The sequence below is a fragment of the Schistocerca piceifrons genome, chromosome 8 (assembly GCF_021461385.2).
Source record: "Schistocerca piceifrons isolate TAMUIC-IGC-003096 chromosome 8, iqSchPice1.1, whole genome shotgun sequence".
Lineage (NCBI taxonomy): Eukaryota > Metazoa > Arthropoda > Insecta > Orthoptera > Acrididae > Schistocerca > Schistocerca piceifrons.
In genome coordinates this window covers 395,378,759-395,390,155 of record NC_060145.1, presented here as the reverse complement: position 1 = coordinate 395,390,155, position 11,397 = coordinate 395,378,759, and the positions used below count along the sequence as shown (strand labels likewise).

General features: G+C 43.5%; 1 non-coding gene across 1 annotated transcript; it reads right to left on the bottom strand.

The window, feature by feature from the left end:
* Positions 1-7,674: 7,674 nt before the first annotated feature.
* On the bottom strand, positions 7,675-7,749 carry Trnas-cga. The gene has a single exon. It is a non-coding gene; the product is annotated as a tRNA-Ser (tRNA).
* Positions 7,750-11,397: the final 3,648 nt, after the last annotated feature.

Sequence of the window (11,397 nt, the reverse complement as noted above, 5' to 3'; positions counted from 1 at the left end):
AATCTACAGTTCATAACCAATAGATTGTGGTCAGAGTGCACATCTGCCCATGGAAATGTCTTACAATTTAAAACCTGGTTCCTAAATCTCTGTCTTACCGTTATATAATCTATGTGATACCTTCTAGTATCTCCAGGATTCTTCCATGTATACAACCTTCTTTTATGATTCTTGAACCAAGTGTTAGCTATGATTAAGTTCTGCTCTGTGCAAAATTCTATCAGACGGCTTCCTCTTTCATTTCTCTCCCCCAATCCATATTCACCCACTATGTTTCCTTCTCTCCCTTTTCCTACTCTCGAATTCCAGTCAGCCATGACTATTAAATTTTCGTCTCTCATCACTACCTGAATAATTTCTTTTATCTCATCATACATTTCATCAATTTCTTCATCATCTGCAGAGCTAGTTGGCATATAAACTTTGTACTACTGTAGTAGGCATGGGCTTCGTGTCTATCTTGGCCACAATGATACGTTCACTATGCTGTTGGTAGTAGCTTACCCGCACTCCTATTTCTTTATTCATTATTAAACCTACTCCTGCATTACCCCTATTTGATTTTGTATTTATAACCCTGTATTCACCTGACCAAAAGTCTTGTTTCCTCCTGACACCGAACTTCACTAATTCCCACTATATCTAACTTCAACCTATCCATTTCCCTTTTTAAATTTTCTAACCTACCTGCCCGATTAAGGGATCTGACATTCCACGCTCCGATCCGTAGAACGTCAGTTTTCTTTCTCCTGATAACGACGTCCTCTTGAGTAGTCCCCGCCCGGAGATCCGAATGGGGGACTATTTTTACCTCCGGAATATTTTACCCAAGAGGACGCCATCATCATTTAACCATACAGTAAAGCTGCATGCCCTCGGGAAAAATTACGGCTGTAGTTTCCCCTTGGTTTCAGCCGTTCGCAGTAACAGCACAGCAAGGCCGTTTTGGTTAGTGTTGCAAGGCCAGATGAGTCAGTCATCCAGACTGTTGCCCCTGGAACTACTGAAAAGGCAGCTGCCCCTCTTCAGGAACCACACGTTTGTCTGGCCTCTCAACAGATACCCCTCCGTTGTGGTTGCACCCACGGTACGGCCATCTGTATCACTGAGGCACGCAAGCCTACCCACCAACAGCAAGGTCCATGGTTTATGGGGGTAGGCTACAGCATAGAGGATGGGCTAATAGTAAAGTAATCATGGCTTCAAGAGCCATAAATGTTGGAATCTATTTAAAGAGTTGGTTGCAGCAAAGAAACAGCATCATGGCTGGATGGGTACTTTTTTTCTGTGGCTAATAAGACTAGGTCTACATCTCCATCTACGTGATTAGTCTGCTATTGACAACAAACGGCCTGGCAGAGGCTTCAGTGAAACACCTTCAAGCTATCTCTCTACGTTCCACTCTTGAACGGCACACGGGAAAAACGAGCACTTAAATTTTTCTTATTTTATCGTGATGATCATTTCTCCCTATGTATGTGGGTGGCAACAGAATGCTTTCGCAATCGGAGGAGAAAATTGGTGATTGAAATGTCATTAGAAGATACCGTCGCAACGAAAAAGCCATTGTTTTAATGATTGCCACTCCAATTTACGTTTCATGTCTGTGACACTGTCTCCCCTATTTCACGATAATACAAAACGAGCTACCCTTCTTTGTACTTTTTGGATGTCATCCGTCAGTCCCACCTGATGCGGATCCCACACCGCACAGCAATACTGCCGGCCGCGGTGGTCTCGCGGTTCTAGGCGCGCAGTCCGGAACCGTGCGACTGCTACGGTCGCAGGTTCGAATCCTGCCTCGGGCATGGATGTGTGTGATGTCCTTAGGTTAGTTAGGTTTAAGTAGTTCTAAGTTCTAGGGGACTGATGACCACAACAGTTGAGTCCCATAGTGCTCAGAGCCATTTGAACCATTTGAACAGCAATACTCCAGAATAAGACGGACAAGCGTGGTGTAAGTAGTCTCTTTAGTAGACCTGTTGCACCTTCTAAGTGTTTTGTCAATGAATCGCAGTCTTTGGTTGACCGTACCCACAATATTATCTATGTGATCGTTCCAATTTAGGTTATTTGTAATTGTAATCCCTAAGTACTTAGCTTAATTTACAGCCTTCAGATTTGTGTGACTTATCGCGTAATCGAAATTTAGCTGATTTCTTATAGTACTCACGTGAATAGCTTCGCACTTTTTCTTATTCAGGGTCAACTGCCACTTTTCGCACCATGCAGATATCTTATCTAAATCATTTTGAAATTCTTTTTGGTCATTTGATGACTTTACAAGACGGCAAATGACAGCATCATCTGCAAATAATCTGAGACGGCTACTCAGATTGTCTCCTACGTCGTTAATACAGATCAGGAACAATAGAGGGCCTATAACACTTCCTTGGGGAAAAGCAAATTCTGGAAACCAGACGCTAAATTGTTTGGCAAATTTTACCACACTCTGAATGACAACTTACGATAAATGATGCAGTACATTTTAATCGACTGATGTATCTTTGAAGTTTTGTAAAATACTTTTCATTCCCTCCCCGCACACACTGAACAGTGGCGGGATAGCAACCTGATTGACGCTCGCTATACCCTCGACATCCAGGAGTGATGGTCTGGGGTGTCATTTCTCTACAGAGCAGGACTCCTTTGGTCCCAATTCGCGGCAAACTTACAGCACAGCGGTATCTCTAGACGATATTCTACGCCCTGTTTTTCCACCCTTTATGGCAAGCCATCCTTGACTTACATTTCAGCAATATAACGCCCTTCCGCAGACGGCGAGAGTTTATACGTGCCGGGCCTGTTCCTACCAAGAACGTTCCGAGCATTGTGGGTAGGGCTCTTCAACCATCTCGAAATTTTACCTATCTGACGCACCAGTTAGACAGAATTTGGCAGGGTATTCCTCAGGAGGGCATCCAATAACTCTATCAATCAGTGCCAAGCCGAATAACTTCTTGCGTAAGGGCCAGTGTGGATCAATGCGTTATTGAGTTATTCAGATTGTGGAGCAGTTTTTCTTGAAAAAAAAATCATCCAACTATTCTTAAATGGTAATCATTTGACTGTCTTTACGTGTAAATCACTTCTACCGATTTCTGACTCTTTCGGTTAGATCCTTCGCGGCGGGTGTCTCTCTCTCTCTCTCTCTCTCTCTCTCTCTTTTGGCTTGGAGTGGATGTCTACCACATGTGTATTTTTTTCTGCCGAACCCAATACATCTCCGTCTGCGGTGATTACACTTCACTTTTACAACTATCGATATCAGAGCACTTCGATAGTGGCCCGTTACACTGACATGTTTCTGTGACTCGACAGTTCAGTAACGCACCTTAGGATCGGATATGGATTATGCCACGTAATTGGAAAGCACCGAGGAAACAATGAGGTTTTAGATTTCAGTTTAACCGTAGGTATGTAGTGCTTACGGAGATACTGTTGTAATTGAAGAGAGTCAGTTCGTTTGCAGCGCCCATATCACTTAAAAACCACTTACAAAGAATAGGAGTGGGGTGTGCGAATGTTAAAGAAATGACGGAACAGTTGCACTGTTCGTGTTCACTGACCCTGGGTCTTGATATCACACGAGGTTTCTATGTGCTACATTTATTAATACAATTAATTGTAGGGTTTGGTGATATAGCGGTAAAGTGGATGACTGAAATCCAGACCGTCGCGGAATTGAATATTGGCCGAAGTGCTAATTTTTCGTCCTGCCTTTTCACCGAGCATTCGCCTCTCATTGATGTGGAAATTCGGCAGAAACGACACGTGGTCCGCATTTCACGTCAAAATATAGGTCTCCTTTCCGGAATTGGGTAACTGGAGCACTTTAAAGACACGCAGCTTGCAGAAGTGGCGTCCAATTGAAAGACTTTCGTAAAGCCATTGTCACAAGAAATTATTATTAGTCTATTAGTCTGTAATTATTTTATTTATTATTTGTTATTATTGATGGTTATTAACTATTATTCATAAATCATTTTATTCATTAAACGATGGAAAATCCAGGATGGAATGTAACAATAACAGAGAAGGAAAGTTGCTACTCACCATATAGCGGAGATGCTGAGTCGCGATAGACAAAATCATAGCTATCGGCCATTAAGGCCTTTGTCAGCAGTAGACACACACACACACACACACACACACACACACACACACACACACACACACACACACAAACGCAACTTGCACACACGTCTGCAGTCTCAGAGCGCTGTAACTAAACTCAATTTCAGCTCTCTGAGACTGCAAATGTGTGTGCAAGTTGCGTTTGCGTGTGTGTCTGTGTGCGTGTGTTTATGTGTGTCTACTACTGACAAAGGCCTTAATGGCCGATAGCTATGATTGTGTGAATCTTTTTATTGTGCCTATCGCGGCTCACCATCTCCGCTATATGGTGAGTAGCAACATTCCTTCCCTGGTATTATTATTTTATTTATTAACTTTTATTAGAAGTGTAAACGTAACTGAGGCGAGTTTAATTTAGCGAAATTTCAGTTTATGGGCAGAATAATGTTCTCTCCTGTTCTGGAAAGTGATGAGAGATGGTCAGAACAAGTATTCGATTATGAAGCTCAAGTTACTATCGTTTGGGAGTCATTGTGCCTTCTATACTGTTAAACTTGATCCGGATCTAGCAAAATGGCAGGCGAAAAAAAAACTGCTCTTTGTAGTGTGAGAGGTTGTTTTATTGCCTTTTCGACATATTGTTGCTAATTTTACTAAGGGGCGTTCCCTTAACCTTGTGGTAATCAGATTTCTCCCCGCAGATTTCTTAAGTCATCAGCAAAATCTCCACCGAATACTTGCTGTGGAATCGACTTTACCTTGCTATTTACAACTGAATTGTATAATTGACACGGCTGCCACAATAAAACCAGGGAAAGCAGTTTTATGATCCAGTGTGTATAAACCTCTGTTACATGTACTTGTATGTTCCAGTAAAACGAGAAACCTTACTTCGCTAAATTATACTATGGTATGTAGTGTAGATCCTAAAATTAAATGCATCTCTATGATGTTACCGAATCACACACTACATAATGAAACAGAGGTTCTTTAGTTTAAATTATTATTTTATAGTATAGATACAACCACTGAGAAAAGTTAACGAAGATGCGGAGTACTCTTTGCGTTCCAGTCAGAGGACACAGCGGTATATAATCAACGTCTCATCAAGCCTGTCCACCCGCCTAGGTATCAGCGACAATACTGAGGACGGCTTGGGGTAGGCCAAGAACATCACGCCTTCTGCACACGGCTTTGAAGATCCACTGCGTGTCCAGTTTGAAAGGCTTGATCGCTGTGGACCACATTTTTACATATTTCTCTAAGATCGTACACAGCGAGAGTTCGTGAAAGTCATCAGCAGTTTAAAAGTTCAACCGCACACAGTGGGAGATCCGCTAAACATTTTGAGACTAGTAGCTTATGATCTGGAGACGGGAATGAAGAATACACGGGCTGAAGATGTCCTTCGACGTCGCTGTCCTGGAGTGGCACGGGATGTTGCTTGAGTAGCGCCTAGTTTTTATGCTTCATCTTCTTCAGTCGTGTAATGCATGTTGCGTATATGTCAGGTTCCTCCACGGCTGATTATTAAAGAGCATGGGCCACGGGAAATATTGCATTTTCAACTGGCCACTCTGCTAACGCATAAATGTGCTCATGCCGTTTACGCCATTTAATATGACTCATATAGCATAATATTGTTCAGTATGGGACGCTTGCGAACGCAGGTGCGTACTGAGCAGTTAAAGAGTGCTGCTGTTGGCAGAACATTGCGGCTGTCAAATGCGCAATCCGCTGTGGAGGAGACCGCCATTTCCGTGTTCAAGACACGAGGACAGTATCCAGTTGGATAAAATAGCAGCTTGAGACGGACTTTGTAACCAATGTAATACATAAGTGACATGAAATGACAGCCCGAAAGCCGGAAAATAAGTTCGGGCAGCCCTGCAACGAATCCCACAGTGATCTGTTGGTCACCATTCCAGATTCATATTTCATTTTTATAAGCTGCAAGTGCAGTTTTTGCACTACCGGGCAGAACGACCAGGATGGTGCTTTTCTGTCGTATCTTGTGATGTTTGATGAGACAAATGTTCCTATGAATGGATTTGTCAATGAACAACACTCCCAATAATACTCGGACACAAGCCCGCAGCTCGCTAATGAAGAGGGCCGGAATAGCCCAAAGGTCATCGTGTGGTGTGCTATTGGACAGTCCATTGGAATCATTGGCACATATTTTTTAAATACAACAAAGGACGGCTAGTGATTGTCAATTACGTTACGCGGTCAAGATTAACAACTTTTCCGTAAGTACGTGAGACCGTTTCAGTAATATGGGGCTATAGTTCACGTAATTCAAAGGCTAAACTGAGGCACCACTTTCCACGTCGATTACTCTTACGATTAGACGATATACCATGAGCGGCGCGAGCATCTGCTATTCCAGTCATCTCAAGAACAAAGTATCTGATTACGACTACACAATACTGTTTGCCTGAATGGCGCAATTGAGGAGAGATAGACGCCATTCCACAATAAGTTCCTGAGAACGTAATGAGGAACTACCGCGAACATCTAGAACAACGCATTGCCAATTATAGAAACAGTTTGTGTGCTGTACTTTGTAAGAAATAAACTTGTGTTTGGTTTTTCAGTAACGTCAATGTGAGTAGAACAGTTATCTACAAGTTTTATTGCTGTAAACATAATGTCACCCTCATAGTAACAAAATTAAAATGTACTGTTTACCGTGGGCTACCCAGTAAGTACATCTATCCTTTAAATTATCAGTTGAGGCGGCTGCATCTGCAAAACACTAACAGGAATCGTTAGCAGTATAATGAAACATGTGTTAAAAGGCAACCGGGGAAACATTAGTTTTGGTTCCAGAGTAATTAAGAAATATGCGAGGCATTAATAGGCGGACTAGATATCTGAAGAAAAAGACTGAAGAAAAGAAAACCAACTTTATATCATTTTTGGATTTAGAATAAAGATTTAGCCAATGTTCACTGAAAGGCACTCCTTGCAGTTCTGAAGTTATCAAAAATAAACTACAGCTCACGTAATTTTGTGTAAAATCCGAACGGAAATCAGACGGTAGTCACAGTAGATGACAGAGATCAAAAGGAAACAGTAACTGAGAAGGGAATGAGACAGCGTTACATCATATCCCCCGATTTATTCAATCTATACATAGAGCTAGAAGTAACGGGAATCAGAGAGAAATTTTGAAAGGAAATGGAAGTTCAGGGACAATAAATAAAATCTTCGAGTTTTGCTGATGAGACTGAAGTTCTATCAGACGCGGCAAAGGTCGTAAAAGATGAGCTGAACGGGTTGAATAGTGTCTTGAAAAGATGTCAGAAGATGAACGTCAACAAAAGTAAATCGAGAATAATGTAATGCAGTGAAATTAAATCAAGGGTGACGATGGAGGAATTAGGTTTAACAACTGGTATTAAAAGCAATTGATAAGTTTTGTTATTTGGGTACCAAAGTACTGATCACGCCCGAAGTAGAAAGGGTATAAGACGCAGACTGGCAACAGAAAAAAAAAAGTTTATAAGAAAGAGAAAATTTCCAGAATGAGATTTTCACTCTGCCACGGAGTGTGCGCTGATATGAAACTTCCTGGCAGATTAAAACTGTGTGCCCGACCGAGACTCGAACTCGGGACCTTTGCCTTTCGCGGGCAAATGCTCTACCAACTGAGCTACCGAAGCACGACTCACGCCCAGTACTCAAAGCTTTACTTCTGCCAGTATCTCGTCTCCTACCTTCCAAACTTGACAGAAGTTCTCCTGCGAACCTTGCAGAACTAGCACTCCTGAAAGAAAGGATATAGCGGAGACATGGCTTAGCCCCCAGGCTGTGGCTATATCCTTTCTTTCAGGAGTGCTAGTTCTGCAAGTTTCGCAGGAGAGGTTCTCTAAAGTTTGGAAGGTAGGAGACGAGATACTGGCAGAACTAAGCTTTGAGTACTGGGCGTGAGTCGTGCTTCGGTAGCTCAGTTGGTAGAGCACTTGCCCGCGAAAAGCAAAGGTCCCGAGGTCGAGCCTCGGTCGGGCAAACAGTTTTAATCTGCCAGGAAGTTTCAAAGAGAAAATTGTTAACATGAGATAGAAATTTCCTGGAGATACTGTCTGGGGTCTAGCTTCGTACGGATGTGAAAGGTGAAGGATAAACATTTACAGCAAGAAGAAAATAGATGCTTTAAAAGTGGTGTGTTACAAAAGAATGATGAACATAAAATGGTTAGACAACAAAAGAGTTTTATACAGCAACTTGTCTAAGAGAAGAGACAAATTTATAGAACACATACTGAGGCAACAAGAAATCGTCACATTATTCGAGGGAAGTTTGATGGGGAACATCTGCTGAGGGAAACCTAGGAATGAATAGAGTAAACAGATTCAAATGGGTGTGTGCTGCAGAAGTTATACATAGAGGAACAGACTTGCACGAGATAGGTTAGTGAAGAGAGCTGTAGTAAATCAACCTCCAGACTGAAAGCGGTAAGAACAACAGGTAGTTCAAAAGTAGCCAATCCCTACTGCGTCTTTTTGTTTTGGTATTTCGTTGGCACGATATTCTGTCATTCCGTTGGTTAAACGAGTGAACATCCTTGGTAGTTGATCCGTTAGTCAACTACGATACCTCAAAACGGCTGAGAATCCGTTCAGCTTTGCTGACCTTGCGAACATTCACCTGACTTATGAGAAACTTCACGGCAGCGTCCTCGCTGCTAAAAGGCTTTCAAGAACTATATCGAAATTGACGTCATTCGTAAAGGTTAGTGTTTACATCTGGAGATAGGTTGTTGCGAGCGACAGGTTCGTTGTAACAAAGAAAAGATGTAGCAGGAAACAGGAGATAAGCATATGCACATCCGACTTCGTCGATGAGGCATTGGTGAACTTAGCAAAGGATGCCGTTATTAGTGCGACGGACGATTCGAATAGTAGCGTTGTGTTCCATGTGAGACATTTTCATCTATATCATCCACAAAACGGCCCTCCATATTAACCCAGTTTTGCCATCAATTAGTTCTGCAATTTGATGCTCAGCCAGAATTTCTCCACTCCTTGCTCGTTGAAACTGTGCCTTGTGCTATGTTCAGGGATGAACCCACGTATGTCAATACGTAATTGGCCATATAAGCGTACTGAGCACCACGTAGGCGTTTATTGACTCCATGATGCACTGCAGACAAATTATGGAATTAAGGCCAGACATTGGAGCACGATGTTTCCCCTTGCCTACAAATTTCTGTTGATGAAAATTCATTCCAACGCTAGGATTCAAACCATTCGTATCCGAGTCAAATGCCAAAGGACCACCGGTAGTTGCGGAATTCGGCAAAGCAGACAAGAAAATTGGGTGTTCTAATGACGGCATTCTTCTGTAAAGAATCTTTCACTCTGAAGCGGAGTACGTGTCGAATTGAAAGTTTCTGCTAGGTTAATGCTGCGATATTTACTAGAACTCGAATCTGAATCATGGCTTTCGCGAGGAGTGCTCTTCCCTTCTGAACTATCCTACCTTGTAAAATATGCAGCAGGGGCTTCTTCGAAGGTGAGAAAGTAGGAGAAATGTGCTGGCAGCGGTGAAGCTGTGAGGGTGTGTAGTGCAAGAATATTCTAAAGTATATTCTGTTACTGTTTAGTAATGAGGCTCCTAAAACATATAACCGTAAAATAAAGCGTGTCGGTTCTCCCTCTTTATGGTTACAGCGCCATGATATGATGTGTATATCTGCGCCTACATACGTTCAAGAGCCAAAACAGTAGAGCAGAGACGAATAGGGTGTCACCCGGCCGACATGTTGTTCTTTCTTTCTTCTTTCACTTACGCCATAGTCCCGCAGCGATCGCAGGGTCGGCGTGGTTACAACGGATTTGGCAGTGTTAGTTTTAGATATGGCCGGATGCCCTTCCTGCCGCCACCCCGTACCCCCCAGTATGGGATCAGTGTACCCCAACTGTACGGATGTAGTGTGAACTTTTGAAATAGTGCGGGAGTGTTTCAAATGCCTGCCCGTGTAGCTGAGGCGGAACGTCTGGACCAGCCCGGTATTCAACTAGCGGGATGTGGAAAACCGCCTAAAAACCACATCCAGGCTGGCCGGCACACCGGCTCTCGTCGTTAATCTGCTGGGCGGATTTGATCCGGGGCCGGCGCGCCTACCCGAGTCCAGGAGGCAGCGCCTTAGCGCGCTCGGCTACCCTGGCGGGTTGGTCTCACTCTGCCGACAATATGAGCAACAAATGGGTAAATCTGCTGCCACTTTGACAAAGGGCAGGTTGTTATGGGCGTTGTCTGGGAACGAGTATCTCAGAAACTACGAAGCTGGTCGACTGTTTGCGTGCTACTGACGTGAGTACCTGTGGGAAGCCTTTGAATGATGATTCGACCAAAAGTAGGCGACAAAGTGTTGGCCGTCCACCCTTCATCACATAACGTGGAGGGAGGAGGCACGCCAGCTCAGTAAAGCAGGGTAGGCGGCGATCTGTGGCAGATTTGAGTACAGTGCTGATTCAGGCTTAAGTGGTTAGTAACAAACCGTTCAGTGCACATTACTGAAAATGTGGGTCCAATGTAGGTGACCAGTACGTGTTCCCATATTAACCCAACGAAATTGTCTAGTTGCAGTGGATAGGGGATCCTTGAGGTTTGGAGCGTGGATCAGTGAAAACGTTTTGCCTGGTTGGGTCGATGGTTGGATCGATGGTCATGTCCTGATAAGCCCCGGTCCACGCGGAGTCTGCTGCAAACAAATATCGTGTCACAGACGCAGACCTGTGAGGATATGTTATATTGTGGGAGACATGGACTTACATGGGATCTGTGGTAGTAAGCATAGGCATAATGACAGCTGTGAACTCCGTCAATATTACCGAGGACCACCTGCGTCGAATCATGTTTGATGTCTCCCAAGACGGCGATGGCATCTTCCACCAGGATAACTGTTGGCCAGATCGTACTGCATTGATCTGAGGTGCCCAATAGTTACACTTGACCACCAAATTCGCCTGATCTGGACCGGACTGAACACATCTGGGAAACTATCAGACACCAGATTCGCGCCCACAAACCACGGGCGCGGCCTGTGCCTAGACATCGGGTACTACATGCCTTGTAAAAGCTACTAAGGACTTGTCGAATCTCCGACACGGAGGATCGCTACTGCATAGCGTTCGAAAGCTAGAGCAGCATACTACACTACTGGCCCTTAAAATTGCTACACAAAAGAAATGCAGATGATGAATGGGTATTCATTGGACAAATATATTATACTAGAACTGACATGTGATTACATTTTCACGCAATTTGGGTGCATAGATCCTGAGACATCAGTACCCAGAACAACCA